Source organism: Heterocephalus glaber, unplaced genomic scaffold (assembly GCF_053883595.1).
Source record: "Heterocephalus glaber isolate CG9 unplaced genomic scaffold, H.glaber_assembly_v1.0 deba00001481, whole genome shotgun sequence".
NCBI classification, from domain to species: Eukaryota; Metazoa; Chordata; class Mammalia; order Rodentia; family Bathyergidae; genus Heterocephalus; species Heterocephalus glaber.
Window position 1 is genome coordinate 24002880 of NW_028258317.1, and position 26580 is coordinate 24029459.

The window sequence follows — 26580 nt, forward strand, 5'->3', positions numbered from 1 at the left end:
AGTGTATTACATTGATTGATTTGCATATATTGAACCATCCCTGCACACCTGGGATGAATCCCACTTGATCAGGGTGTATGATCTTCTTGATGATCTTCTGCATTCTGTTTGCCATTACCTTATTAAGAATTTTTGCATCTATGTTCATTAGTGAGATTGGCCTATAGTTCCCTTTTTCAGTTGGGTCTTTCTCTGCTTTGGGGATCAAGGTGATGCTTGCTTCCAGGAATGAATTCAGGAGTATTGCTTCCCTTTCAATTTCATTGAAGAGTTGAAACAGGAGTGGCAGCAGTTCCTCTCTAAATGTCTTGTAGAATTCAGCAGTGAAGCCATCATGGCCCAGGCTTTTCTTAGGTGATAAGCTTTTAATTACATTTTCAATTTCATTGGTTGATATTGGGTTGTTCAGAATTTTTAGGTCTTCTTTGTTCAACTTTAGTAATTCATATGTATCTAGGAATCTGTCCATTTCTTCTGTGTTTTCCATCTTATTGGCGCATAGTTTCTGGAAGTAGCTATTGATGATGCTCTGGATTTCTCCTGGGTCTGTTATAATTTCACCCTTTTCATTCCCAATTGCATGGATTTGGGCCTTTTCTTTCCGTTTTCTGACAAGCTTGGCTAAGGGTTTGTCAATTGTGTTGATTCTTTCAAAGAACCAACTCTTGGCTTCATTGATTTTTTGTATCATTCTCTTAGTCTCCTTTGCATTGATTTCTCCTCTGATCTTTATAATTTCCTCCCTTGTATGAGCTTTGGGGTTGTCTTGCTCTTCTTTTTCTAGAAGCTTGAGGTTCAGCACCAGGTTATTCAATTGGGCTTGTTCTGTTTTCCTAATATGTGTATTCACTCCTATGAATTTCCCTTGTAAGACTGCTTTCATTGTGTCCCATAGATTCCGATATGTTGTATTGTCATTGTCATTTAATTGAAGGAACTGTCTGATTTCTTCTTTAATTTCCTCTGTGACCCATTGGTTATTCAGAAGTGTGTTGTTCAATTTCCATGTGTTTATGAAATTTTTTGAGCTTCTTTTGCTATGGATCTCCAATTTCATCACACTGTGGTCTGATAATATACAGGGGATAACTTCAATTCCTTTGAATTTACTTAAAGATGTTCTATGTGTGAGTATGTGGTCTATTTTGGAGAACGACCCATGTGCAGCTGAGAAGAATGTGTATTCTGATTTTGTGGGGTGGAAGACTGTAAACATCTGTTAAACTCATTTGTTCAGGAGTTCGATTGAGTTCTAGTATTTCATTACTTATTTTTTGTCTAGTTGATCTATTTGTGACAGTGGGGTGTTGAGGTCCCCCACTACAATTGTTTTAGTGCATATATGACTTTTCATGTCTGTTAGTATTTGTTTTATATAGTTGGGTGCACTAGTGTTTGGTGCATAGATATTTATGATTGTCATCTCTTCCTCTTGGAGTCTTCCCTTTACAAGGATGTAATGTCCTTCTTTGTCTCTCTTAATCAGTGTTGGTTTGAAATCTACTTGATCTGCCAAGAGGATAGCTACTCCTGCTTTTTTTCGGGTTCCTGTGGCATGCAGTATTGTTTTCCATCCTTTAACTTTCAGTCCATGAGTTTCCTTTTGAATTAAGTGTGTTTCTTGTATGCAGCATATTGTTGGATTTTGCTTCTTGACCCATTCTGCCAGTCTATGATTGGTGAATTGAGACCATTAACATTGATGGTTATAACTGAAAGGTATTGACTTGTCATTGCCATGACTTTTTCTTTTTGTTCGGTTCTCCCCCTTTACATTTAATTTCTTGTCATACCAGATGGATTCATTCTGCTTTGCTTCCTGGGGTTGTGATCCTCAATGTCTGTTCCTAGGATATTGTGTCAAATTCTTTGGAGTGCTGGTTTGGCATTCATGAAGTTCCGAAGGTGCTCTTTGTCATGAAAGTATCTTATTTCTCCATCCATTTTGAAAGACAGTTTTTCAGGGTACATCAATCTGGGTTGGAGGCTGTTTTCTTTTAGGGCTTGGAATATGTCACTCCAAGCTCTTCTTGCCTTGATGGTTTGTGTTGGGAAGTCTGCTGTGATTCTGATAGGCTTTCCTTTGTATGTGATTTGTTTCTTTTCTCTGACTGCTTGTAGAACTTTGTTCTTCTGTTGTGTTTCTGGAATCTTAACAATTATATGCCTATGTGTAGTTTTTTTTGATCAAGGCTATTTGGAGTCCTACATGCCTCACTTATCTGTATGTCAAGCTCTTTTCCCCTGCTTGGGAAGTTTTCTGCCATCATTTCTGTGAAGAGATTTTTATGTCATCGCCACTCTCTCCTGTTTCTTCATTGAGCCCAATCAATCTTACGTTATTCTTTTTTGCATCATCTAGAAGCTGCTGGATTGATTTCTCATGTTCCCTTATAATTTTGAAGCAATTTTTCTTTTCCTGGTCACTAATTGCAATCTTATCTTCTAGATCTGAAATTCTGTCCTCACATTGGCTCATTCTGCTGTGTAGACTTTCAATGGAGTTTTTCATGTCCTGGAAATCTATTTGCATCTGTTTTATGGATTCCATTTTTTTCCTATGTTGGGATTCGATCATGTTCCTGGGTTCCTCTCTAAATTTATTATTCATGTCTTGCACTAGAGGCACAATTTCTCCTGTTATCTGAGAAATGATTTCTGATTTCATTTTTTCCAGATCCCCTTTTGTTGCCAGTTCAGTGGGTCCAGGTGGTTGAGTATCAGAGTGTTCCATCTCATTTCCCTTTCGGGTTGCTGTGGGTGATCTGGAAGTCTGGTTTTGAGACTTATTTACATGTTTTCTCATTTTAACTGGGGCAGTGGGCTGTTAGCACCTGCATGGATTACCTCCTCTGAGCTGGGTGAGGTGGGACAGGGCCTGGGAGCAGAGGTAGGGATGGTGACCCAAAAGCCCTTTCCTGTGGGCTGAGAGCAGTGTGAGGGATGTTGGCCAGGAAACTCCTTCCTCTGGACCAGGAGCAGTGGGATGGCAGCTCAGAAGCCCCTACTTCTGGGCCGGGAGTGGTGGGAGTGATGGTGGCCTGGAGCCCCTTCCTCTGGTCCAGGAGCAGCGGGATGGCAGCTCAGAAGCCCCTACCTGTGGGCCGGGACTCATTACCATGGTCTGGTGGTCTGGTGTCCTCTGCGTCTTTGTAGTGTGGAACCAGGTGGCTGTACAGAGGAGTGGGGGGCAGGGTCCAGTGGATTGTTGCCTGTGTGCCAGCAGATTTGGCATGTTCTGCATGACTCGGGACCTTGGTCAGGCATCCGTAGACCTGCTTGTCTGCAGCGGGTGATTCAGTGTTTTCTGAGCAACTGGGGACTTCGGTAGGGCATGGGCAGACCTGCCTGTCTGCAGTGGGGTTATTCAGCATGTCATTTCTGGGTTTTTTGAGGAACCTCCATACTAAGTTCTATAATAGTTTAACTAATTTACATTCCTACTAACAATGTAGAAACGTTTCTTTTTACCCTGTAGTCTTGCCATCATTTGTTATAATTTTATTTCTTGCTAATAGCCATTCCTCTAGAATAAGATGGAATCTCAAGGTTGTATTAATTTGCATTACACTAATGGTCAGAGATGTTGAACCTTTTTTCATGTGTTTATTTCCCATTTGCATTTCTTCTTTCAAGAAGTGTTAATTCATTTTGGTTGCCCTTTTTTTTCATTGGTTCTTTTATTTTGGAGAAGTTCTAATTTTTTGGCAGTATGTAGAAAGTTGTTTTATTATAGGGATGGCAGTGTTGGTTCAGCATTGGAAGATCCACCCCCAAAAGTAATCATTTTAACAGAGGAAAGGAGAAAGCCATATGATCCTGTCACTAGTTGGAGAAAGAGTATTGGACTAAATTCTACAGCTGTTCATGGTAAAAGCTATCAGACTAGAAGTAGAACAGAAACTTCTCAACAGATTAAAGATATGTACTCCATACTTCCAACAAAAACTCCTTCTATGAATGGAGACAATACAATGCTTTCTCCCTAAAGTGGGGAATAAGGGCACATATGCCTACTCTTCATCTATCCATTAGACTTTGAAACATAGGTCTAAACCAAAATAGTCTGGCAATAAAATGACACAACTAGGATAGGATTGGCACGGCAGAAGCAAAATCTTTATATGTAGATGAAATGATCATCTATAGAGAAAATACTAAGAAATCTCTAGGAACCCCTAGAACTTGTACTTGAATTTAGTAGGATTAGAAAACACAAGGTATATATAAAAAATTCAGGTCTGTGTATACTTGCTATAAATGAAGAATTGGATATTGAAATTTAAAAGTTATGTAGGAGTACAAAGGACCTAAAAAAGTTAAAAAAACAAAAACAAAAACAGTGTTGGAAGACGTTTAGCACCCAATTTTAAGACTTCTTCTAAAGCTACTGTAATCAAGGCAGTGTTGGTGTAAGGAAAGACATATAGATCATTTGAATAAAACAGAGAATCTACAAATAGTACCACACATATATGGTCCATTGAGTTTTGAAAGATTATTTAACATTAGTATTTTATAGAATATAAACTCGATTCAAGAGCCGAGGAAGAGATAGTGTCTTCAGCAAATGGCACTAGAACATCTGGTATCCATATATAAAAAATTAACCTCAACCCTTTTTTCCATACATGAAAATAACTTGAAGGGATCTATGAACCTAAATATGAAAGCTTGAAGTATAAAACTTTAAGAAGAAATTATAAGGGAAAATATTTATGAATTCAGGGTAGGCAAGAACTACCTAGGATACAAAAAACATGATGTATGAAAGAAAAAAATTGATAAATGAGATTCCATCAAAATTTAGAACTTTAAATAACATCATTAAAATGAAAAGTAGTCCTTAAACAGACCATATTTACAATACATATAACCTTTGACCAGAATATATAAAGAATTCTTAGAGCTCATTAATAGACAACCCAATTAAAATGTAGATGTAAGAAGATGATAAATAGCCGGTATAGCACAGGGAATGGTGTGCAATTCTAGAATCAGAAAAATACTAATCAGTACAATAATAAGATTGAATTCTACACTCATTAGAGAGATGAAGTTAAAAGTTTTCAAAGCCTTGTCATGACTTTTTCTTTTTGTTGGATTCTCCCCCTTTGCATTTAATTTGTCATGCCCAGTGGATTCATTCTGCTGGGTTTCCTGGGGTTGTGATCCTCATTGTCTTTTCCTAGGGTATTGTCTAAAATTTTTTGGAGTGCCAGTTTGGTATTCATGAAGTTCCTGAGGTGCTCTTTATCATGAAAGTATCTTATTTCTCCATCAAATTTGAAAGATAGTTTTGCAGGGTACATCAATCTGGATTGGAGGCTGTTTTCCTTTAGGGCTTGAAATACATCACTCCAAGCTCTTCTTGCCTTGAGGGTTTGCATTGAGAAGTCTGCTGTGATTCTGATGGGCTTTCCTTTGTATGTGATTTGTTTCTTTTCTCTCACTGCTTGTAGAATTTTATTCTTCTGTTGGATTTCTGAAATCCTAACTATTATATGCCTATGTGTAGATTTTTTTTATTAAGGCTAGCTGGAGTCCTATATGCCTCACTTATCTGTATGTCAAGTTCTTTTCCCCTCCTTGGGAAGTTTTCTGCCATCACTTCTGTGAACAGTTTTTTTTTTATGTCATCTGCACTCTCTCCTCTTTCTTCATTGACTCCAGTCAGTCTCATGTTATTCTTCTTTGCATCATCTAGCAGCTGCTGGATTGATTTCTCATGTTCCCTTACAATTTTAAAGCAATTTTTCTTTTCCTCCTCACTAATTGCAATCCTATCTTCTGTATGTGAAATTCTATCCTCACATTGGTTCATTTTGCTGTGCAAACTTTCGATGGAGTTTTTAATCTCTTGGAAATCTATTTGTATCTGTTTTATGGATTCCATTTGTTTCCTATGTTGGGATTTCATTATGTTCCTCAGATCCTCTATTTTTTCATCTGTGTCCTCTCTAGATTCATTAATCATGTCTTGCACCATGAGCACAATCTTTGCTGTTATCTGAGTAATTATTTCTGATTTCATTTTTCCCAGATCCTCTTTTGTTGCCAGTTCAGAGAGTCCAGGTGGTTGAGTATCAGAGTGTTCCATCTCATTTCCCTTTGGAGTTGCTGTAGGTGATCTGGAAGTCTGTTTTTGAGGCTTGTTTATATGTCTTCTCATTATCCCGGGTGTGTGGTGCTTCTGGGGCCCACACAGCTCACCTTTTCTGCCCTAGGAGCTTGGGATAGAGGCGGGGAGCTTCCTTCCAGGTGCTGGGACTGGCTGAGCTTCACTGCCCTAGGAGCCTGGGATGGAGGCAGGCAACTTCCTTCTGGGTGCTGGGGCCAGCTCACCTTCTTGGCCCTAGGAGCCTGGGATGGCAGTGGGGGAGCTTCCTTGTGGGTGCTGTGACTGACTAAGCTTCACTGCCCTAGGAGCCTGGGATGGAGGTGGGGAGCTTCCTTCTGGGTGCTGGGAAGTTCTAATTTTTGAGTTCTTTATATATTCTAGATAGTCATCCTCTGTCTGAGGAGTAGCTGGCAAAATTTTTTTCTACCCTGTAGGTTACATCTTCACTCTGATGGTTGTTTCCTTTATGCATATTTTTAAATTTGATATAATTCCATTTGTTGATTCTTTATGTTATTTCTTGTGCATTTCTGGTCCTTTTCAGAAAGTTATTGTCTATGCTTATATCTTCAAGAGTTTTACCTATTTTATCTTTCAACAGATTATGTTTCTGTTTTAATATTTAGATATTTGATCCATTTTGATTTTAGTTCAGAAAATGGTAAGAGATATGGATGTAGATTGAATCCTCTGCATGTGTGTAGCCAGTTTTCCTGGTACCATTTGTTAAAGCGGCTCTCCTTCCTCAAATGTATGTTTTTGGTCCCTTTGTCAAAGATCAGATTGCTTAATGTGCCTGGGGTGGTTGTGTATCCTCTATTCTGTTTCATTGATCCATGTTTCTTTTTGTGTCAGTATCATACTATTTTTAACACTGTAGCTTTTTAATATAATTTGAAATTGAGGATTGTGATGCTTCCTGCTTTGCTCTTGTTCCCCAGAACTGCTTTTGCTATTCTGGATCTCTTTTAGTTCCTAATAAATTTTAGGATTGTATTCCCCATTTCTCCAAAGAATGCTGTTGGTATTTTGATTGGGACTGCATTAAATGTATATATCACACTGGTGGCAACCTTATGATATGCATGTTACTTGTTTTTATTTTAAAGTAAAAGAGGTTAATGTATGACTTGTTTTTTTCTAAACTAAAACCTCAGTAGTCCGGTTTAATTGCAGACTTGGCACTTTGTGATAAATAGTGTCTTGGATTGCACTTTGGGCACTCCACTCTAAAGAGACACCATCACTGATACATGTTTTCACAGTATGGCCATTTTGATGACATTGGTTCTTCTTATTTGGGGACAGAATATCTTCCCATTTTCTACCCTTGATCTTAGCCAAAAGGCTGAGAAGTGATAATCTTCCCATTTTCTGATGTCCTTTTTGGTCTCCTTTTTCAGAATATAATAGTTTTCATTATAGAGATCTTTCACTTCTTTTGTAAGGTTAATTCCTAAGTATTTAATTTTTCTGGAAGGTATTGTAAATGGTGTTATTTTCCTAATTTCTTTCTCAGTGGGTTCATTATTGGTGATTTTTGTGTGTTGATTTTGTATCTTGCTACCTTGAGGAATTTGTTTATTCTTTCTAGGAAACTTTTGGTGGAATTTTTTGGGGTCTTCTATGTAAAGGATCAGGTTGTCTTTGTATAAGGGTAGTTTAACTTCTTCCTTTCTATACACGTCCTTTTCATTTATTTTTCTTCCCTAATTGTTCTGGATAATATTTTGAGAACTATATTGAACCATGCATCCTTCCTCATTTCCCCTTTATAACATCCAAGCAACGAGTCACCCAAGGGTGCAAAATTCCAGAGCAAATTTATCTAAGCTTCTCTTAACCAAACTTCTCAAGTTGACACAATCAATCAACCATCACAATTGATATCCTTTTCTTGTTCCTGTTGTTAGAGGAAAAGCTTTCAGGTTTTTTTCTTTCATTTAATAAGAAGTTGGTAGTAGGTTTGCCATAAATGGCTTTTATCAGATTGATATAAGGTCTTTCTGTACCTATATTTTCTTCAGGGTTTATTTTTTTTATATGAACAGATATTGGAATTTGCCAAAGACTTTTATGCATCTATTGAGATGTCATGTGATTTTTGTCTTGCTTGTCTTTATGTGATGTATTAGCTTTCTTAATTTGCGTATGTTGAACCAGCTTTGCAGTCCTTAGATGAAGCCTTCTTGGTCATGATTTATGATCTTTTCAATAATTTTGCTGCATTCTGTTTGCCAGTATTTTGTTGAGAATCATTCCATCTATCTTCATTAATGAGATTGATGTATAGTTTCCTTTTTTTAGTTGAATCCTTGCCTGGTTTTAGAATCAAGATAATGCTATATTCTAGGAATGAGTTTGACAGTATTCCTTTTTTTTCAATTTCATTAAAGCATTTGAGGAATATTGGCTTTAGATCTTCCCTTAATTCTTGTGGAACTCAGTGGTGAATCCATTGGTGCTGGTGTTTTCTTGGTTCGGTAGGGTTTTTAAATTATTATTACTGCCCTAATTTCCTTCCCTTTTATTGAATTACTTGAAGTTAGTTCTTGAGTTCCCTTTCAATCTTAATTTCATTTTGCTCAAGATTAGTCAATTTCCCAATTGAAAAGATCATGGGCCAACTTGGAATACTTGAGTAAATAAATTATTTTGGTGATATGCATTTTCTTCACTTATAAAATTAAAGTAAAAGTACCTGTGGTACAGAGTTACTATGGGATTAAAAAATGTGTTTTTAAAGTCCATTATATAACAGGTAATCAATTTTTGCTAATTAACATTTTAGAAATCCTAAAAAAATCACTGTATAGGTAAATAAGAAAGAACTTGGCTTCCATAAATTTGGAGCACTGGTTGTAGAAATCTGGCAAAATAGAAGTTAGGCAGGAAGATGAAATGAGTTAGTAGAGTTGTATTTACTATCCTACCTAAAAGCTTGCCTAGTAAGATTTTTTTTTTCTTTTTGGTACTTAGGACCTTGCACTTGCGAGGCAGGCAGTAGAACCACTGAGCTAAATCCCTGGCCCCTAATAAGATTTTTTATTGGCTGACCTCAGGCTTTGTGTTTTGTATTTTCATTTTGAAGTAGTGTAATTTTTGCATTTACTTTGAGTTACCCTTTATTCTCTCTTTTTATACTTTAACAAATATAGGCTGAGGATGTAGCTTAGTGGTGCCAAACCTTTCTGGCAAGCTGAAGGTCCTGAGTTCAATCCCTGGTACCAAAAAAAAAAAGAAAAAAATGTTTTCTGTTTTTTAAAAGTATATTTACTATAAACATTTCAAACACTAATATTCATACATTATGGGGACATTCCTTCCTAATTCTGTTGCTAAAAGATTACATTAAGTATTTATTCATGTTTTTATGCAAAACCACAGGCTGTATGTACATAAATTTATATTTTTATGAATAATATTGTATTATATAGTGTCATTCATTCCAGATCTTTAAATCATGGTGCTGAGCTCAAGTCTCAGGCCTTTGTCTATAAAGTTGGGATAAAAATATTACTTACCTCATGAACTTGCTTAAGTTAAATGAGAAACATTTGTGACACACATATACTTTCTATAAACCATTTATACATATACATATTAGTCTAACTGTGTCATGCCTATCATATTGCAAATAACAGCCATTATCATTATTCTTTGCCTGAGATCCCAAAAGAGTGTTTTGTTTTAGTGTTTTTCTCTCACCTCCTCATTGCTCAAAGAGAACAATGACTTGAAAACATCGGTTGGGTAAATACTGTATTATCATAATTACAATTTCCCTGAGAAAACTGGCTTGCAGTTTGAATATTCAGCATCTTAATTACAATTTCCATAAGGAATGTAGAACAGTTATTATAAACAACACAATAATCTCTTGGTCCATAAGGAAGAATGGATTATTAGGGGAATGAGGAGAGGGAAGTTTCAAAAGTCTGTGTTCTAATCAGCATTCAGGAGTAGAAACACAGAACCAGAGTATAAATTGTACTACCTTCTTAAAATACGCTTTCCTGAATTTATTGAAAAACCTTATCATGATGGTAAACTTTCATAGGTTAAGTGCTGCCTATGTATTTTTTTCTTTTACATAATTTAGTTTTATCATTTTTATTAAACATCCCCTCTGTATCTCTATTCATTGTCATTCATAATATACCACCAAGAAATTTTTAAAAGGAAACTATCTCAAAATATGAAAAGCACAAAATGTTTAAAAACAGTTTAGGGGGGAAAAGTTCATCAGGTATTTCTCCACAGTTAAATGCTTCTCCTTTGTCCAACAGAAAATGGGTAAACGTTTTTTTAAAAAATAAAAGAAAATGCCTTTTTCACTGCCTGTATTACTTTAATTAGTTTTATCCTAAATTTCTTTTCTTTCTTTTTTTAGGAAAAGTGAGAAAAGACAGAATGCAGCTTCAAGGTTGGTATTTTTCATGACATCTTAAAACATGTATGCTAATACAAAATAGTGTGAAAGTAGCAGAGCAAAAAGTATCCTTAGCTTTTCACAGAGAGCTTTAAATGACATTATGTTTTTAGTTTCTTCTCCTGTGGATGGAGACATACAACACAAATTTTTAACAGAAGACCTTATAACAATGAAATAAAATCACTGATTTAATCTTTAGTAAAATTGTGAGCATGGGATTATTCAGTATCTTTCCACTCATCCATTCATCATTCCATCCATCCACCATGTATATATTTCTTTCAACGAATGCTTATCATATACATATTGTGTGCAAGGTCTTGTAATCTGACATTCCTCTATTCATGTTTTGTAAGATTGACATTCATCAGATTTCTAATCTGACCCCTTTTTCAAGATACCTCAGCCAATAGAACTTCCCTATTATCACAAAACTTCAGTTTAACTTGCAATATCTGATAAATGAGCAGGGTTTTCCCAGCAATGCCCACACATATTTAAATATGTCTACTCTCAAATAGCTGGAAATTGTTAGTGTAATAAAAAAGGAAATGACTATAGCTCTAATAATGGACTGTATGATATATTTGTGTGTAGGGAGGTGGGTAGTATAGTAATCTCTAATGTCAGTTACACTTCCAGAAAATTCTAGATCAGTCTTGTTTTCCTCTACCTTTTGAGTATTTTTAAGACTTTGTGATCAAGAAATATACAGCTGTGTTGCTACTATAAATTTTAAAACAAAAGGCTTTAGCTAACATGGTAGACAGGACATGTATGGAGTGACTGTAAGAATGGCAGTCATAGATTAAAGCCAATTTCATGTAAGGCAGAGAATGAAATTTTTCTACTGAGCAAGAATTGGTAAATCAAGATTAATAGAGCATTTATTAAACTAATTTAAAATGGATAAATATTGTATTATTTTAATTTAGGTGGTTGTTTCATTGCTTTATTTTAATAAACATTAATATACTTCTAAAATCTTTCTGAATTTTATTACTATGTTTGATTTCCCCAATCTTTTTCTAAACAATCTTGTGGTACTCAACAGAAAATTCTACTATCAGAAGAGTTTTCAAAAACATAACTGTCATAATTGGGAAGGGACTCCCATAGCTATCTGCCTTCCTAATTTAATTTAATATAAAATAGGCTAAATCACTTCAGCTATCAATATATTTAATTGAAATACTGGGAGATAGTTTGTAGTGAGAGATTGGGCTCTGGAATCAGATCGCCTTCGATTTAATCCAATTTGTCCATGTAGTATCTGTATATCTTGGGCCAGTTTATTAACAGCTGTAATCCTTGATTTCCTTACTTGAAAATGAAAGAAGTAATGGTATATGCCCTATAAGATTCATGAGAAATATAAGACATAATATACTTATCAGTTACTTTGTCATATTGTAAGAATGCACTGAATGATATTTGCTACTTTTACTATGGTGCTATATACAGTTACTGTTAGCAGCATTACCAGGGGCTAGCAGCATGTTCATGTCTTTGAAATAAACTTCCTTCATGGCCTAGTTTTTAACATCCCACCAAAAAAGATGTATTCTTTGTATGAGAAGAGTTTGTTCCATGTGAAAATGTAAATCTCATGAGAATGTCCATCAAATTGAAATATCCTTTTACCACAAATTGCATGTGCTTTATTTTCTTTAATCTAAGATTTTTATCATTATTTACCAAGGTGAAGGAAATAAGCAATTTGAGTGATTGGTGAAAAAATAGAAGGAAAGTTAGTGCCAATTTTCAAATAATGTGCAGATGGAATCCAGCAGTGCCTTTGACTTTTTGTATAGAACATCCGTGATTCTTGGTGATGTGAGGCTTGGCAAATGGAGAGGAGTCTGCAGATTGACTTTCAGGAGAGTCTGGAAGCTATTCTTCCTTGGAAACAAAAGTAGTAGGATGGGAAATCTGAAGGACAGAATGGAAGAGCAAGGTAAAGGGGTATAATTAGAGATCTATTCCTCTTGGTGAAGTCTGTTGGCTTTTGTGTGTATGTATTGTCCTCATGTCCCAGTGTGAGGAAAGCAGTGCTTTCTTGGTAGAAACTGGCAAGAGATCTCAGAATAGTACACTGGTATTCAGAGTAGCAGCAGTGGTCTTTTGTTGCTGGAACTTATGGTGAGCCCAGAGGCTAGGAAATCCTACTTTGTTCAGCCTACTTGAGTGAAGCAAAATCCATTTGATTGATGATATGGAAAGGAACATTTGCGAGCTTCACAAGATGCTAGATTACTTCTGACACTTACTGGGTGATTGTGTAAATATGTTTGCCTAGAGCTTCTGTGGAGAAAGACTTCTCTCTGACAATGGAGAAAATGACATCTGTAATTACATATGATAGAAACTGCCACTTTTTGCCAGACATAATCCCAGTACTCAGGAGGCTGAGGCAGGAGAATTGCCTTGAGTTGGAGGCCAGCCTGGGGTCCATAATGAGCTCAAGGCCACCTGAAACTACATAGCAAGACCCTATCTCAAAAAAAAAATCAAAAGAATAAAAACTTTAGAAAAAAGAAATTGCAGTCTAGCTTTGTTCTGTGTACCATAATAGATTAGTATTTTTTCAAATCTTAGGTTGTAAGATCAATTTAGTGAATTCTCATCAGAGCTTTTAAAAAATGAAAAGGAAGAAAAATATGAATCAACAACAACAACAAAACAAATCGCCACATATATTATAATACAAATAAAGCAAGATAGCTCTATAATTTGTAATTTGGCTTCTGAGATACATAGCAAATTCAATACTGAGTTTATATATAAGTACATCTAGATGAAGGTACTATGTAATTCTCTAAGGATAAAGTGTTGGATATTTGTGTCCAAAATTCATATGTTGAAGTCCTATTTTCCAAGGTAATAGTATTAGGAGGTACAACCTTTTTCCTAGCAGTTAGGTCACAAGAGCAGAAGTCTGCAGGGATGTGGCACAGGATAACTGCTGTATGCTTCCTACCATGTGAGGATCCCCAAGACATTGTTTATGAGGAAGCAGCCCCCCGTACACCACATCAGCCTGCACTTTGATCTTATACTTCCCAGCCTCTCTGACACTGAGAAACAAATATCTGTATTTTATAAACTACCAAGTTGATGGTATTTTATTTTTGCAATCTAGATGAATTGACACCAGGCTTCTTATCAACAAAGATCTGAAACATCCTTGAGCTGTTCACGCATTGAACTCCAGAGTTGAATAGTAATACCTCTCATCCTTGAAAGTTCAATGCCATTATGGAGAAATTAAAAGAGGAAATAATTTTGATAGCTCCAGACCCCCCCCCCGGAAACCCTGAAATATTTGAAGAGGCTCAATTTTGAAATTTCTTATGACACCCAGTCCATTCCTGTAATATCTTATCATCACTCAGCCATTTATGCATGCTCTATATAAATGTTTACAGTAACACATTAGCTACTATAGATATATTCATACCTTTCTCCTAAAAAATAATAGATACTTAGATATAAAAATATTTCAGTTATTATTTATGTTGATCTTTTCTGTTTTCTTCAAATAATAAAATCCAGGCTCATAGAGATAGTAATCCCAAGTCATGGAGTAGACACTAGCCAAGAAGGGGGTCACAATCACATTGCTTACCTCTCTTCTTACTATGAGGCATCCTGGTCTGTTTGGTAAGGAATTCAGGAGATAGAAACTGTTCCGAAAACACAACATTCTATATCATCCTGTTGCCTGATATATCCATGGTCCTGTTTTTATTTTTATATTTTGAGACAAAGTCTGTCTAGGCTCAACTCAAACTTGTGATCCTCCTGCCTCAGCCTCCCGGAGTTTTGGTATTTGTCAAGGTTCCAGATGTCTCTGCCATTTTTAAGTATTTTTCATACCCTCTTACTTACCTGAGTCTCTTACGAGGTCCCTGAAGGTAGAACTTATGGTTGCCATTTCTCTGTACTTTTCCTGTATTTTTAAGGTTCTGTGTAAACTTGGGGGAACTTGTTTGGATTCTTAGTCTTATCAGAACATTCAGTTTCTGTTTATCTTCTGTAGAAGATCAAAAAAAAATATCAAAAGAATTCAAATAGTTTCATTTGGGGGTGGTGATGTCACTCAGTGGTAGAGCACTTGCCTAGCAGGTGTAAGGAGATGAGTTCCATCCCCAGCACCAAAAAAAAAAAAAAGGCTGGAATTACTTTAGTTTAATGCTCACTTACCAACTAAACCATTGGTGAACTTATACAAGTAGAGAATACCTATTGCAAATATGAATGGACACGTGGAAGATAACTGGGAAGGTCCAAAGGCTAAGTGTTAGAATGGAGGGTTGAGTGGATGCAATTTTTAAAACATACTCAAGGAAAGTTATAAATAAGAAAACTAATTTCCTTCTTATTAGAGATTCCAGCTCTAATTTCCTTTTGTCCTTCCAGTGTATTTGAAAAGAGGATGTGGCTCTTATTTCCATGTCAATTTAACATTTTCACACAGGCAGCATTGTGTTTGTATTTGAGCACTGCAAATTTAGAAGGCTATAAATAACCTATTTTGTCCTGTAAAATATACAGAAATGTCACTTGAGGAAGCACAGATTATATAATAATTGATTAAAGGAAATTCCAATATCCACTTGACCCTAACACCCACCAAGTAATCAATAGAGGGAACAAAACCAGACTTCAAATGGCAAACATCATTTAGAAGATAAAAATGAATAGAAGCAGAATTAACTAGCCATGTGCCATCTTATCCCACACTTGAGATTTAATGTCTAAATAATTCAGCTGGAGAAGCACTGGTATTGGAAATCCCAGGCATAGCTGAAAGAAGAGGCAAGACATTCCACTGGAAACAGGGGATTTATTAATTCTACCAAAATTATTAAATAAGACTGTTCTTATTGAAAATGAGACCCTTAACATATCTGAACTTGGCTGTCTGAACTGTGAAAGCCAATCTTGCCTATCCAAGGTAGGAGAACAAAGGATTCTTCTCTGGAGATTCATAACAACCGAAATGAAACATAACTACCAATATGGACATTTTAGTTTCTGCAAACAGAACAACAGTTCAGTGATTTATTCTAGGCTACATTTGGGCTTACCAACTTGGAGGTCCTGCTAATACATCCAGAGATGCCAGTTGGCCTTTCAGGTCCTGCCCTTCAGAAGCAGGAAGTAACTGTAAGACATGAGTCAGGGACATCAGTAAAATCAGAAAAGAGCAAAGTGTACAGGGAATAAAAGAAAACTTTAGAAAGACCATCATACCCTCCAATGAGGAGACATTTTAATCCCCCATAGCAGAATGGATTGCTATTTTTAAAAAAATGGTAAAGGAAATAAAAAAGCCTTTGGAAACAAAATAGAAATTAGAAAAATAATATCTTTAATTTTAAAGTTATACTTAAGGGGAATATCAAGAAAAAAAAGTATTTAAGATAAGAGAATTCAACAAACCAGAATTAATTCAGGATAATTAATTAACCTAACATTTCACTCATAATAGTTCATGAAATAAAAAATTATTTGGAGGCAAATGATTATTAAATAATAATTACAAACTAATTTCTAGAACTGAAATGTGGACTTTCAGGTTTAAAAGACTCAGTTTTACTCCCAACCTTAAATGGGGTGGCAGGAAGTCATCATGAAATTTCAGAGTAGAAGAGAGAATGGAAGTATCTTATAGGCTTCCAGAAGGAGAAGAGTCATTTACAAAGGACTGTGAAGGAGGATAGGTTCTATCTTCTCAAGGTCAACTCTACAAAGTACAGTTCAGTGGACCAATGCACTCAAAATTCAGCATGCTCCACCAAGAAAAAAGGAAAGGGCACTCAGACAATGGGTCACCAATGTAAGAAACAGAAAAAATTCCCTAACTTCCAGAACAAAGCTTTCCTGCACATCTGTTATACAGTGCCCTCTAGTGAACAACTGGGGTAACGGACCAACTGCAATAAAAATAGTATAGGAGTCCAGGAGGACCCCTAATTGCAGTGCCAGAAAATCTGACAGTATGAGCAATGCATCCACACATATTAAGAGAAGATTTCCAGTTCTGCAAGAGAATTAGGAAATGAGTAGTGATACATTCATAGAAATCATGCAAGCCATGAAATAAGTTATTTAACTTGAAAGAAAGATTAGAAATAAATGTATAGAATATTCCATCATTCAGCTATGAATATTAACAGCATCATAGTACTGTAAACACTTTTGGTTTAACAAAAATTATAATACAGCTATGTAGAGAAGGGAAAGGTGGGTGTCAGAGAAATAATTTTAAGAAGCTAAATCTTCATATTCCATGTGAGAAATTCATTGATAGCATTTCATCTAAGTCTTTTAAAGATAGGTTATCATCAAAATAAACAACTACAAGAGATGAGAGTAGGCCCATGAGAAATGTATTAACTTTTGATCACTATAACACAGTACCTAACTTTATAGAGAGAAAAAGGTCTCTGTCCCCCTCCCCTTTGTACTAAGGTCTGAACCCAGAGCTTTCACACTGAGTTGCATCACCATCCCTTTCTTTATTGTTCACTTTGACACAAGATCTCACTAAGTTGATAAGTTGCTCTAGGCTGGGCTTGAATTTGCAATCCTCATGCCTCAGCCTCCCAGAGTGCTGGAATGATAGTCGCCATGCCAGACTATCTCACTGTTTTTGGAAATTCAAAGTCCAAGATCAGGCAGCCCCATTGGTTGGCCTCTGTCGAGGGTAGCCGATGGTGTCACATGAGAGCAGGACCACATGTATAGAGCATCTTACATTCTGAAACAGGATGTTACAGAGACAGGTCCCACAGTTCTTCTGAGTGCACACCCTCAGGGACCTAAGGACCTCCCGTGAGGGCTGACCTCCCAAAAGTTCTGCCACTCCCAACATAATCATCCTGAAAACCAAGACTTTAAGCACAGTAGCCTATTAGGGTGGGTATTCACTCAGAGCTCATGTAAGCCAAAGCAAGAGAAATGAAGCAAGTTATTATTCTTACTGTATTATTCTTATTAATATATTACCATGTCATCACAACATTATCTGCCTTTTAAAATTATGAATCTGTGCTCTTTTTAAATAAAAATAAAAGGTAAGTGTAAATATGTTTAACATAAAAATTATAATTTATTCTAGCTTTAAATCCTGACTTTACCACTTGCTTTGGGAAAAGCCATTTCTTTTTGACGTTTTTGCTCATTTGTTTTTATATTTATTGGGCTTTATTCTGCTTTTCCTCATAAAGGAGCTACTGCAGGTAAATGATGCTACCTTAATATCTAACACACAGCAGTAAGTGCTCCAATATTGGTTTTCATTTCCTCTTTGTAAAAGTGAAAAAAATGTGTGTTAGTTATATGCAAATATTTGAAAGAGTCCTATGTGGAAGACAGATATAGTTTGGTCTATGCTTCAAAGTGATAAAAAAAAAAGATTCAAGGAAACACCTCTAGCTCAATATAAAGAGAAACACGTCTTTCAAAAGACACAAGTAACTTCTGGGTTCTCGCATATAAAGTCTTTCAAACATATGTGATGATCCCGTGACAAGGGAGAAATACAAAGGTCATAATGAGCAGGCAGTTGATAGATAAAGCAAACAATTCTCCAGATCTTTCCTTTCTATAGCATGGATGATGTTATTCCCCACTTGAATCCAGAAATCTAAAAACCAGTAAAAGAGCAGCTGTAGTTATTATTTTGGTAGCTACAGATATTACAAGACAAAGCAATAGGCTTTGACTGCTTAAAGCACCAAAACTGTTTTAAAAATAGAATTAGAACTACTGAGCTAAACTGTGCCCCAGATTTAACATGTTGAAAAATTAAAAACAAAACAAAACCCTAGAAGTAGGAGTGAAGGTAAGAATGAAGTTCTAATATCTCCTGTGAAAGCTATGCAGCTCTGATGGAAAAGGGTGGATGAGCTCACTCTCATTATGAACACCAGACTCTGCTAGGACACACAGGGTGGGCCCCGACTTACATATTGCACAATCTCTGCCCAACAACAGGCTTCCTTTCCCTCCTTTGCCTCTAAGTCCTCCAAACAGTCTCAAACTCGATCCATTTTACATAGGAAGAAGAGAAAGGAATAAAAAAAGAAGAATCCCAAAGTGGAGATGCCCTTTTTACCTTCTAGCTCTTGTCCTTATTTTTCAGTAGGGAAAAGAAGAGTAAAACTCCTAAGTATGTAAAGAAATTCCACCCAAACCACCCTTCACTTCCTATGGTCCTGTCTCTTCCTACCTGTTCCCTGCTTTGCTTTCTTCCAACTCCCAGCCACCCACCTTCTCCCACCTGATACCTCTGTGATCATCCCTGCCCCAGACCCTCTAGAGCCCCTTCCAAGATAGGAGTGTGGCTCCAAGATCTTTCACCATGAGATGCTGAAGCTTTGTCTTCTGGTGTTTTGCTCATTATACAGCCCGTTTGGAGACAGGAACTGTCTCCTACAACCCAGGGCCGGGTGTTAGCTTTTGTCTATATATTAATTGTACACTCAATATTTAGGGAATTAATTATAGACTTTTTAACATGGCACACAAACTGTTCACAATCTGATCCAGGTGGCATTTGCAACCTTCTGTCTTCATCTTCCCCTACCAAGTCCCATTTGTTCCAACCCCACTGAACTGCACATACTATCTCCTAAGAAAGTCCTTCCTTTCTCCTTTCTTCTCTGATAACACACTTACTTGGCCAACTGAGGTAACTCCTTCTCCTGCTCCTCTGAGAAGCTTTCTTACTCTCTTGTATTCACACTAAGGGATGTTGTATGTTCCAAGACTTCACTCACACTTGCTTCTATCAAAGCACTTAACATATTGTGTTATAATCTATGCCTTTGTGAGTTTATCTTCTCTACTTGTTTCTCAAATAAAGCCATCCTATTCTTTTTGGTAGGCACACTTCCTACCACAGTGTGTGGTTTATAGCAGGAACCCAGAAAAATGTTATTTCAATGAATAAAATAAATAAGTGAATGAATGGGAATATGCACTATAGTGTTTGCCTTTTTAAACAACTCATCTAAAGGATTAGTCATTAAACAAAGAAAGCTTCAGTAGGCATCTCGCACATCTGGACAATTGTAATGCAAAATATTTACTGAGGAGGCAAACAGTTTCTTTTTCTTGTTGAAATATAAAAGAATTTTTGTTTCAAGGAAAATTACATTGGGAAAAAATAACTGTCTACAGCACAAGAGACTAAGTTTATATCGTCAGAGACGTTCTCTTGTCTTTTTATATTAGGAGAGTGAACAAGATTTAAACCAAGCAGTCAGCGTGATGATGTTTCCAGACAGCTAATAAAGAGAAAGATTAGAGAGCTGTATAAAATGGCAGGTGCCTCAGCAGATTCCACATTTTAGACATTAAACACAGTATAAAGTGATGTTGTTTCCTGAAGACCACCAAAAAATGCTTGATGTCAGCTTCAGCAGAATGGTGCCATTTTGACTATGGTATTCATCTTACCTTGTATCCTAGTTAGAAAACAACAAAGAAAAAATAAAGCAAACAGCACAAGGTAGTACCTGGAACAGAGATAGCATCTGAAACAAAACCACATAAAAAAGAACAAAACATTATTTCCAGTCAATTACTTGTAACATATTCTTTGTACTTGTAGAACTTACTGTTAGGTCCACTTATATGAAGCACCACAAAGAATTATCTGTAGAAGGATTCTACATTCAGTGGTTCATTTTGCATGACAACCTCTAGGAGAGCTTAGGATTTTGACTGTTTCAAGTTACAAGAGAAGTAAATCAAGTTGATATTTCTCTTGGTAAACTGTATGCCCCCAGGAGCACAGTCTATTTTAACAAAAGGGCAAAAACAGAAAATATTTCAAATTTGTGTACCTAATTACAATAAATGTGTGCTACTTTAAGCTTTCTTTACCTTTAACAACCATCTTCTATTTGGAGACAAAGGCAATGCTAAGAACTTAGTGTTAGTATGGGATAGAAGACAAAACAAAGAGATTTTGCAGTAGAGAAGGGTCTGATTTTGGAAAGGAAAAAAAAAAATTCTGAACACCTACTGTGTGACGATAATTGTGCTGAGTGCATTATAAAAATGTGTTATTGTGCAACCACTGTGGAAATTAATATGGAGATACCTCAGAAAACTAGGACTAGAGGTCCCATTTGACCCAGCTATTTCTTTACTAGGTATCTTCCCAAAAGAATTAAAAGAATCATACCACAGCGATATATATGCACCCATGTTTATAGAGGCACAGTTTGTAATAGCGAAAACTTGGAAACAGCCCAATTGCCCATCAACTGGAGACTGGATAAAGAAGATGTGGGGTTTTTAATAAAATGGAGTATTACTCAGCCATAAAGAATGAGAAACTAGAGATATTTATAGTTAGATGGATGCACATTGAGGCCATACTCTTAAGTAAAATAAATAGGACACACATGTGTAACTACTGAATAGTTTCTCTGATGTGAAAAACCAAAAGTGTAAATAAGGATCAAAATGTATAATTGAGAATGTGAAATAGGAAGAAAAGGTCTCATGGAGTAGGGGAAGTGGGAGGGGTAGGGGAAAGGAAAGAAGGGAAAAGAAAAAATGTGAGAAAAAATATAGTATCATGTATATCTGATATAAATAATACAACATTAGCAAAAATATCAATATGCATAGTGTGAAACTATTCTTTTGTCAGTTTAAATATTTTTGACAATTCTTTTATCAGTTTAAATATTTCATCGAAAATATCAATATTTCATAGATACCCAACTCAGATTAAGGCATTAAAGTCTATAGAAGAGTTTACTGGTTTAGAGCAAAGAAACTCAAAACTGCACATAATACAATGTTGAATTTAATTTCAGACTTAGAAAAAAAAAGATTTAGGAGATAAATCCAGGAATCCAAATTCTTTCTACGAGAGGAAGCTGAGCTGATAAAAATTCACAGAAACTCCCTAGCTATCAATATGTATAGAACATTGCCTCAAATATTTCAGTCACATGGTCAGGTGTTATTTATCATGTAATTAATGTGTTTATCAGCTTAAATTTACACAAAAGTAATTGTCAACCTCAAAGAATTCAAAGGAACATAAAACAGAAATTTCAGGAAATAATCATGAAGACAATTGTAGGAACTTTCAATGTATAATTTGCTTGTAATACAGAATTTTTTTTTTAAGTGAAGACTTTTATTTTTATAGTCTTTTCATGCAGGCTAATACTAGTGGCTCCTAACTTATGGATGTTTAATTTATGAACTTGTCACAGGACACATAATGCAGTTCCTATATTCCACCCTTTATAACCTGTGGTACTATGTGAGTTTCATCATATATCCAAAGAAGCTTAAGTGTCTCATAGTGTGGCAGTTACCTGAAGGCTTATTATTGGTAGTCAAAGATAAGTTAAATATATGTATTGAATTTTTTCAAATTGAACTACTCACCAGCAGAGGGATTACCCACTGCTTCTTTTCTTATAATTGCTGATTCTGCTTCATTTCTGATTTTCTCATATGATATTCCTCATTCATTTTATTTATTCTGGTTTAGTTTTATTTTCCAATAAGACTGTTCCCTATATGTTATGACTGTTTCACATACTTTTCATCTGATTGTTAGTAAAGCATAGGATCTAGTGATGAACTGACTGGATTTGAATCCCAGGTTTCCACTTATTGTGTATTTAATTTGTACAACTTGCTTAAAATTACTAAACTTGAATTTTCTCATTCATAAAATGAGGGGTGCATTCTAAAGGTTTTATGAATATTAAATAGGATAATCTGTTTATCATGTTTGACTTGCAGTAGATTCACAATTGGGGTTATTACTATGACTATATAATTATGCTGAGATAGAACAAGACATGTGAAAGTAGTTTCTGAACTCCATACTTTGACCATATGCATAAAGAGTATCCTTTAGATCTCACTCAGAAAATGAAAATGCAATAGACATCTCTTCTTTTTTATCTCTTCTTTTATTTGATAGTGGGAGAATTAGAACCAAATTAATCTTGTCAGAATAGAATGTTTTCCAAAGACTTTTATTTTTACCTTAACTGTAGAAGAATTAGAGTCCAGCCCAATGCCAAGTGGCTTTTCTAACAGGCTAACTTCTGCCTTTTAGTTCTTCTGTTACTTGATCTTTGTTCTTGATTTATCTAAAAATGCGTAATTGTCTCTTGTGGTTGACTTCTATGTTCTCTCAAATCCTGTTGATGAAAAACAATGAAATCCTTACTTAAACCCTTGAGCATGTCTGTCTGTGTGATTCTTTTAGAGCTATCTGTCTTATCTACCTATCTATCTATCTACATATCTATCCATATCTAATTTGCAGCATATAGGAAAATGATACACCCAGTTTGATCTACACTAGGTATTTTCTTCCCCCCCCATTAAGTTTATTGCTACATTTTTGGTATAAAATACAGTTACATTCGTCATTGGGATCTTGTACCTTTAAAAGAGTATCTTGTTTCTTATTTTTTCCCCTTCCCTTGCACTCCCTTCACCCCTTCCACCCTTCCCTATTTGCAAAGACCTTGTTTCCATTTTTTTTCCTTTTCTCATATTTTTTCCTTTCCCTTTTTTCCCTTCCCCTACCCCTCACAATTCCCCTGCTCCTTTAGACCTTTTCTTCCTGTTACACACTATCAGATATACATTTTTAAAATTACAATATTAAGATCTAGGAGACATTACCACAGATTTTATAGAACTTAAAAGGACATAGAAAACATATTACAAAAATCAGTTTTGAAATAAATTTGACAACTTCTAAGAAGTGCCTTGGAAGACAAATTAATGAAACTAACTCTGGAGAAAATATAAAATTTGAATAGCACCTATTAAAGAAAGTATATTCCTAGCTTGAAAACCTACCTATATTACAACAGCAGGCTCATAAACATTTTAACTGATAAATTATATCAAACAATTAAAACAGAAAAAAGAAAGAACACTTCTCCCCTGATTTTAGGAAATCAACATTGTGCTAATCCTAAAACTGGATAAAGATAATAGAAGAAAAAAGTTTGAACATAGATAGAAATTTGTTTAACAAAACAAACTATTGGAAGTCAGATGTGGCAGGATGTAGAAAGTGGTTTTGTTATAGGCATGGCAGTGTTGGTTCAGCATTGGAAGATCCACCCCCAAAAGTCATCATTTAAACAGAGGAAAGGAAAAAGCCATCTGATCCTGCCACTAGTTGGAGAAAAAGTAGTGGACTAAATTCTACAGCTGTTCATGGTAAAAGCTATCAGGAGCCTAGAAGTAGAACAGAAACTTCTCAACAGATTAAAGATAGGTACTCCATACTTCCAGGAAGAATGCCTTATATAAATGGAGAAGATATAATGCTTTCTCCTTAAGGTAGGGAACAAGGGCAGATATGCTTACTCTTTATCTGTCCATTAAACTTTGAAACCTAGTCCTCACCAAAATAGTCTGGCAATGAAATGGCACAACTAGGATAGGATTGGCATGGCAGAGGCAAAATCTTTATATGTAGATGAAATGATCATCTACAGAGAAAATACTAAGAAATCTCTAGGAGCCCCTAGAACTTGTACTTGAATTTAGTAGGATTAGAAAACACAAGGTATATATAAAAATTCAGGTCTGTGTATACTTGCTATAAATGAAGAATTGGATATTGAAATTTAAAAGTTATGTAGGAGTACAAAGGACCTAGAAAAGTTAAAAACAAAAACAAAAACAGTGTTGGAAGAGGTTTAGTACCTAATTTTAAGACTTCTTCTAAAGCTACAGTAATCAAGGCAGTGTTGGTGTAAGGAAAGACATATAGATCATTTGAATAAAACAGAGAATCTACAAATAGTACCACACATATATGGTCCACTGAGTTTTGAAAGATTATTTAACATTAGCATTTTATAGAATATATACTCAATTCAAGAGCCGAGGAAGAGATAGTGTTTTCAGCAAATGGCACTAGAACACCTGGTATCCTTATATAAAAAATTAACCTCAACCCTTTTTTCCATACATGAAAATAACTTGAAGGGATCTATGAATCTAAATAAGAAAGCCTAAAAGTATAAAACTTTAAGAAGAAATTATAAGGGAAAATATTTATGAATTCAGGGTAGGCAAGAACTACCTAGGATACCAAAAACATGATGTATAAAAGAAAAAAATTGATAAATGAGATTCCATCAAAATTTAGAACTTTAAATGACATCGTTAAAATGAAAAGTAGTCCTTAAACAGACCATATTTACAATACATATAACCTTTGACCAGAATATATAAAGAATTCTTAGGGCTCATTAATAGACAACCCAATTAAAATGTAGACGTAAGAAGATGATAAATAGCCGGTATAGCACAAGGAATGGTGTGCAATTCTAAAATCAGAAAAATACTAATCAGTACAATAATAAGATTGAATTCTACACTCATTAGAGAGATGAAGTTAAAAGTTTTCAAAGCCTTGTCATGACTTTTTCTTTTTGTTGGATTCTCCCCCTTTGCGTTTAATTTGTCATGCCCAATGGATTCATTCTGCTGGGTTTCCTGGGGTTGTGATCCTCATTGTCTTTTCCTAGGGTATTGTCTAAAATTTTTTGGAGTGCCAGTTTGGTATTCATGAAGTTCCTGAGGTGCTCTTTGTCATGAAAGTATCTTATTTCTCCATCAAATTTGAAAGATAGTTTTGCAGGGTACATCAATCTGGGTTGGAGGCTGTTTTCCTTTAGGGCTTGAAATACATCACTCCAAGCTCTTCTTGCCTTGAGGGTTTGCATTGAGAAGTCTGCTGTGATTCTGATGGGCTTTCCTTTGTATGTGATTTGTTTCTTTTCTCTCACTCCTTGTAGAATTTTATTCTTCTGTTGGATTTCTGGAATCCTAACTATTATATGCCTATGTGTAGATTTTTTTTGATTAAGGCTAGCTGGAGTCCTATATGCCTCACTTATCTGTATGTCAAGTTCTTTTCCCCTCCTTGGGAAGTTTTCTGCCATCTCTTGTGTGAATAGTTTTTTTATGTCATCTGCACTCTCTCCTCTTTCTTCATTGACTCCAGTCAATCTAATGTTATTCTTTTTTGCATCGTCTAGCAGCTTCTGGATTGATTTCTCGTGTTCCCTTACAATTTTAAAGCAATTTTTCTTTTCCTCCTCACTAATTGCAATCTTATCTGCTATATCTGAAATTCTATCCTGACATTGGTTCATTGTGCTGCTCAGACTTTTGATGGAGTTTATAATCTCTTGGAAATCTGTTTGTATCTATTTTATGGATTCCATTTGTTTCCTATGTTGGGATTCCATCATGTTCCTCAGATCCTCTATTTCTTTTTTTTTGTATTAAATTCTTTTATTGGTACATTGTAGGTATACAACACAATTACATTTCTCATTGGGAATTGTACCTTTACATAATGCATCTTGGTTCTTATTTTTTCCCCATTCCTAGCCCTCCCTTCACGCCCTCCACCCTTCCCGATTTACAAAGACTTTATTTCCATTTTTTCCATTTCTCATCATTTTTTCCTTTTGCTTCTTTCTTTTCCCCTGCCCCTCCCACTACCCCTACCCCTTTGGACCTTTTCTTCCAATTTTGCATTATCGATTATTCATTCTAATCATTGGTACATTTTCGGTATACAATATAATGGCATTCATCATTGGAAATTTGCACCTTTACCTAATCTCTCTGGGTTCTTATTTTTCACCCTTGCCCAGCCCTCCCTTCAACCCCTCCAGTCCTCCCTATTTACAAAGATTTTGTTCCTATTTTTCCATTTTCTCATATTAATCCCATCCCCTTCTATCCTTTCCCCTAGCCCTCCCACTTCCTTCCCTTTGTCTCTTTTCTTCCTATTTCACATTACCTATTATACATTTAGTCCTTATTTACACTTTCAGTTTCTCATACCAGAGAAACTATTCGGTATTTACACATGTGTGTCCTATTTATTTCACTTAAGAGTATTGCCTCAATGTGCATCCATTTAGCTACAAATGTCTCTAATTTCTCATTTATTATGGCTGAGTAG

At 35.6% G+C, this 26580-nt stretch overlaps 1 protein-coding gene across 15 annotated transcripts in view; it reads left to right on the forward strand.

The window, feature by feature from the left end:
* Positions 1–26580, forward strand: part of Lingo2 (leucine rich repeat and Ig domain containing 2) — a 1224968-nt gene that overhangs the window by 825725 nt on the left and 372663 nt on the right. For all 15 annotated transcript variants that reach the window (XR_015440039.1, XM_087183798.1, XM_021252956.2 and 12 more), the window contains one exon: positions 10515–10547. The gene's annotated coding sequence lies outside the window, so the exon portion shown is untranslated. The remainder of the gene's footprint in view (positions 1–10514; positions 10548–26580) is intronic.